The sequence below is a fragment of the Physcomitrium patens genome, chromosome 13, assembly GCF_059467195.1.
Source record: "Physcomitrium patens ecotype Gransden chromosome 13, ASM5946719v1, whole genome shotgun sequence".
Taxonomy (NCBI): domain Eukaryota; kingdom Viridiplantae; phylum Streptophyta; class Bryopsida; order Funariales; family Funariaceae; genus Physcomitrium; species Physcomitrium patens.
This window is the reverse complement of record NC_143422.1, coordinates 2,916,444-2,922,693: the sequence shown is the minus strand read 5'-3', so window position 1 is coordinate 2,922,693 and position 6,250 is coordinate 2,916,444.

The window sequence follows — 6,250 nt, the reverse complement described above, 5'->3', positions numbered from 1 at the left end:
TATAAGTGCGTGCAGGGTCTCACCTCAAGAGGGTAACAGAAACAGGTCAGAAGGGCATTATTTCATTTGGTGCTTGCAGAAGTTTCTGTTGTTGACAACTGCAAATTTTTTAAATCATGAAAATCATTATTAAAACTATTGTATTATTTTGGAAGAAAAAAACTTGTACAAAAATAATTCTACATACTCCAATCTTTGTTCTCTTCGAAAATGGTAAATAAGCTCTCTCAACTATTGATTGTGTCCCATACCAAGGCAAAAAGACCAACCTATTATTTGGTTGTTGTTGAGGGCTTCATAACTTCCTTCAAATAAAATATTTGGAATATTATCATGAGTTGTTCCTACCTCTAATAAAATCATCAAACATCAAGAGTCTCTTCTTAGGTCGTAATACCAAATATGTATCTCGCCCTCTATTCGAGGAAAGACATATCATTCTTGAAGATCTTTATATCAGATTTGTCGTCTTGAAGGTTGTGACAATCGCAATGTCTCATCTGGTAAATCCGCAAATGAAAGATCTTGAGTTGAATCTGCTGGTTCTTGGTCTTTTATCTCTTTAACTATACAAAAGCTACAAAGAAAGATAGAAGGTAGAATGTTATCTTTCTTTGATCTTGTTTCTTTTATAGCAAAGATTTTTTATTTTTTATCTTGATTTTAATAGATGTCATTGATAAAAAGCTTCAACTTTCTTTGTTGCATTTATAAGATTCTTTACAAACTCCCATCTGGGTTCATATATGTCATATCTATCCCAATGAACAAGATATTCCAACCTATTTTGGCGCCACCTTGAATCTAAGACTTCTTCCACCTCAAACTCTTGATTATTATCTACTTCTATAAGAGGAGGTGGTATTTGTCTTCTTCTCAAGATATTCACTATCTTATGTGACTCAAGAAAGGACATGTGAAACACATGGTAGATCTTCATAGATTCTAGTAGAGATAATCAATAAGTAATAGGATTGATTTGTTCACTAATAAGAAAAGGTCCAACCTTATAATAGTCCAATATATCACAGGGACGAATAGTCTTGATATTGCAACAAAATAAACATATCTTGTCACTTACGTTGAATTATAGTTGTTCCTTGCAATAGGCATCTGCATTGGTCTTTTGTCATTCTTGGGCTTCCTTTAATTGTGTCTTCAATGTTGTATGTAGCTTTGACAAATAATTTGGTAAATCTTCCACAATAGGATTATCAACTTTTGAAAAGTCAAAAGTATCAAGTCATGGATGATAATCATAATTGGCAAAAAAAGGTATTTGATGAGTAGAAAAATGTACCAAATTATTGTATGCAAACTCTGCCAATGGCCAAAGAGTTGTCCAATCATCTTGATGATAATTGATGGTACACCTCAAATAATGCTCCAGAACTTGATTTACCGATTCCATTTGCCTATCAATTTGAAGATGAAAAGTCGAAGAGAGCTTTATATCCACCTTTAGAATCTTAAATGAAATTTTCTAAAATCTTGTTACAATTTAAATCTCCTTATTCAATATAATATCCTTTAGCAATCAATCATAGCAATAGATATTATCAATAAAAAGCTTAATTATTTTTTTACTTGAAATAGATTTTATACATGATATAAAATATGCCATTTTGGTGATGTGATCTATAATTACGAATATAAAATCTTATGAATTTGAACTTGAAAGATCTATAATAAAATCCATAGAAATAAAAGACCATGGTTGTTTGGGTATAGGAAATGGTTGGAGAAGTCCATAAGGTTGATGATGAGGAGTTTTTGATCTTCAACAAATGTCACATGATTGGACAAAGTCTTTTACTACCTTTTATATTTGCGACCACCAAAAATCTCTAGATATAAGCTCTAAAATTTTGTTGTATCTAAATTGTCATATTGCTAGAAAGTCATGATGTGCTTGAAGGATACGTAAACATGCTTCTTCTTTTGGAATATGTAAGCATCTTTTAAAATAGAGTAGAATGTTTTTAAACTCAAACCTCGAAATATCATGAAACTTAAAAGAAAGATTCTTGATATCATGAAAAAGAGGATCAAAGGACATACTTGATTGAATTTGTTTTACAAAGGTCAAATCAACAGTTAATGTTGATTTCATTATTTAAAGATGAAAATGCTCAAGCATCAAGAAGATTGTTTTTTATTGATAAAAAGATATTTTTTTTCTTTTGATAAAAGACAAGAGTGTCTAGAAAGAACATCTCATAAACCTTGTTGTTTTCTAGGTCTATATGTGATCTTGAAATCAAATCTTGATAATGACATGCTCCAACAAGCTTGGTGATGATTCAAAATACATATTGATATGAAATACTTAAGGTTTTATAATTTATATATACTGTGACTGGACTTGAAGCAGCTTCTAAATAATGACATCATTCTTGAAATGAATCCACAATTATAAGAAGTGTTTTGTCGTAGATCTCATAGTTAATCTTGATTGCTAAAAATTTCTTAGAATAAAAAGCTACTAGATGGAATTTTTCATCTATTGGTGTAAAATCAAATTCTTTTTCAAAACAATAAACGATGCTTCAGCTTCTTTATTCCACTAAAGTTTGTCTTTACAAGTCAAACGTGTAAGTGGAGCTACAACTTAAATAAAGTTCTTGATAAAAATTTGGTAAAAATTAACAAAGTTCAAAAATCATTACACATCTTATTATTCTTAGAATCTTCCAATCTATGATAGTTTGGACCTTCTTTGAATCCATCATAAGGCCTTCATTGGAAATAATATATCTCAAAAAGTCAACTTGAATACTTTTCCATCTTCGCATATAATCCTATATTTTTTAGTTTTTATAACACATGACAAACATGAATTTCATGCTCTTCTATATACTTAAAATAGATTAAAATATTATTCAAATAATAAACAATAAAATCATTAAAAAACTCACAAGTATATCATTTATTAGATGTTGAAAAGTAGTTGGTGCATTCGTGAGTTAAAAAGACATGACTTTATATTCAAAATGTCCATACCTAGTTCAAAAATCAGTCTTCAATTCATCTCCTTCTTTGATATGGACCATGTTATATATTCCTCGTAGATCTATTTTTGTATAGATCTTTGCTTGATTTAAATCAAGAAGTTCTAAAATCAAAAATAGAGGATAGCTATTCTTAATGGTGATCTTATTAAGTCGTTGATAATCTACATATATCCATAGAGATTCGTCTTTTTTCTTCAAAAATAAGATAGGAGTATCGATTGGAGATTCAGAATGGCTTATAAAGTTTTTAGCCAAGTTCTCATCAATATACTCTTTGAGTGCAACTGACTCATTTTTTGATAAGCTATAGATTAGTCCAAATGGTGGTTGAATTTTTTCTTGAAGATCATTAGAACATTCATAAGAATAATATTGTGGAAGAATATATATATATATTTTCAAAAATATCTTAAAAATCTTGATACTGGTTAGAAATACCACTTAATATCTTCTCACCATTAGCAATGGACGTGGCATATATAGCAAAAGATGGCCCTTTATTTGTAGCATGCATCAAAGCTCTTGTACCTACTAATAAGTGTTTGGATGTAATAGACTTATGGATTTCTACTTGCATAGCAAGATCTTAGACTAAACTATTAAAAGAATCAAGATTGTGAGAAATCTAGTCTATCTAAGGGCTATATCTTTCTAACCACGATAATCCTAAAATAATTGAATAAGAAGGAGATTTCATCACATTAAATATTACTAAACTATTGGAACCACTAGTTGCTACTTCTATACAAATAGTTTTATATGTAATATCTCCAGAAGACAATGAATGTCTATCTATTACTTCTATATATATATATATATATATATATATATATATATATAGATTTGATTTTCTTAACTAAGTATATATCTTATTTGTTGACAAAGTCTTCATCTATAAAATAAGTTGAGGCTCCTAAATTGAACAAGGCTAAGATTTTGTAATTTTTTGGTTTTGAACAAACTTCTATTATAAAATTAGATGAGGAATTAGAAGAAAGAATATGATCTTTATTAGATGTTGCACATAATTTCAATCATACGACTCTTATTGTAGTTGGAGCAATTTTTTTTTGACTCATTGTCTTCTTTGGTAATCATCCTTCTCATTTTGTAATTGTGTTGTTTCTTTGGACAATGTTGAGCACTGTAGTTATCTTCTCCACAATATAAGCATAAGTCCTCTTAACGTTGTCGATTCTTTTTCTACTTTGTGAGGAATTTAAAATATACCAATTCAATTTGCATTGGTTTTAGCTTTGATAAATAAGTTTCTGAAAACTTAGGAGTGGTCATCACTATTTGATTTATTCCTCTCCGGCCATATCTCTATTCTTGACATCTTTCAAATAATTGATTGTCACATGCAATAGATTAACAAATAAATTATTCTAAAGATTTTGTCTTTGGTATTGTCAGTAATAAGTATTTGACATTATCCTTCAACTCATATCAAAATTGATTGATAAGGGCTTTGTCATTCCAATCCGTGTTGCAAACAAGGTTTTGGTATTCAACAACATATATGATGGCTGACCATGATCCTTGCTATAAAGATAAGATCTTGGTCTCTCTTACTCTTTCTTGATCACTTTCTTCAAATGTGATAGTAAATACTTTTAGGAATGAATTCAAATCATAAAGGAATAGTGAATCTTTTTTCATTAAAGGTGCAAACTATGAGAGAGTACTTCTTGATAGAAGTGCACCTATGAATCTGACTTGAGTAAATCCATTGGAGTATTAGAAAAGATCCATTCTTAGATAGAACTTGACTTGTTGTAAAAATCCTCAAAATTTTGATCTTCTTCCATCAAACATCTTAGGCATATTATTTCTTATCCTTGTCATGCTTCTAGAAGCAAAACTCTTTGGATTTGATTGTGAAGTTGATCTACTTCCTTCCTTCAAGTGTAGAACTTCCTATCGCACACTTTGAACTTCTTCCATGGGTGTAGGTATTGTACATCCATGATTTACATTGGAAATATATGACATTTCTACTCTTAGAGTATTGACAAGCTAATAAAGATCTATAATACTTACAAATCTATTCTCACTTTTGCTAAGAGTAGCATGTATTATTTTTTCTTCTATAGTCTATTTAAACAAATTCAAAAAAAAAATTAGGAAGGTAATCTACAACCTTTAATAAAAAATTTTACAAAGATGAATAATCCACTTTCTTTAAAGAAAAAATCAATATTAGAATATAGGTTTTTTTTGTTTAGAGGTGGATAATCCACAACTTTTAAAACACAACAATAGAAGTAGAATAATCCACTCACTTCTAAAATAAGATAAAAATATTATATTAGCATTCTTATCAAACTATCAAAAACATGAATCTCAAAGAAAAAAAATCTTCAATACACTCTTATATTACTAAAAAGAACTAAAAAATCACTCAAAAGATGATATAATATTGAACTAGAATGGTTATTATCAAAAACAAGAAGACTAAAAAGTCTTGAAACAAGACTAAGGATTAAAAAGGCATTAACAAGAGTAAAAAAGCTTCACACTTGTCTCCATATATACTCTCTAATTAAGAACTATGTGGTGATATTCTATAGGACCTCCAAAACGTATTGACTTTATAAGATATGTATCTCAACTTACAAGGTAAGTTTTCTATACTTGCGCCACATAGCTAACTTGTTACGCAAACTATTAATATGTAGTTAACTTGTTACGCAAGCTACTAATATGTAGTTAATTTTTTGATCAAGTTTCTATCCTAACAATCAATTACAAACACATGTAAAATCAAGCAGCATCTATGAAGCTTCTAGGAAGCTTTGCTAAAGGGTCTTATAAAATTAATCTTCTTTTATCTACTATTATCTAATTCTACCTAATCATATAGGTAGTTATTAGAATTTTTATATGTATATCTTTGACACCAAATGAGCCCAGGTTGAAAAGAATCCATCAAGTTATTATGGAGCTATGAGCAATCTAATTTGAAGTAGCATTAAAATAATTTTTTGAATGTTTTGTATAATTTTTGGATTCTATAAATTACTCAATATTATAACATTTTATCATCATCAAATTTACTATGAAAATATTATTACTTATCTAATAACATCATTAATACTTATTAGCAATTATAAAAGCACTATTATTAATTAGAATTCTTAGTATGCACATATCCCAAATTACCACATTCTAAGACCTTCTAGAATTTTGTACAAATTTTTAAAACCTTCTAGATACTTGTAGAATCTTCTACA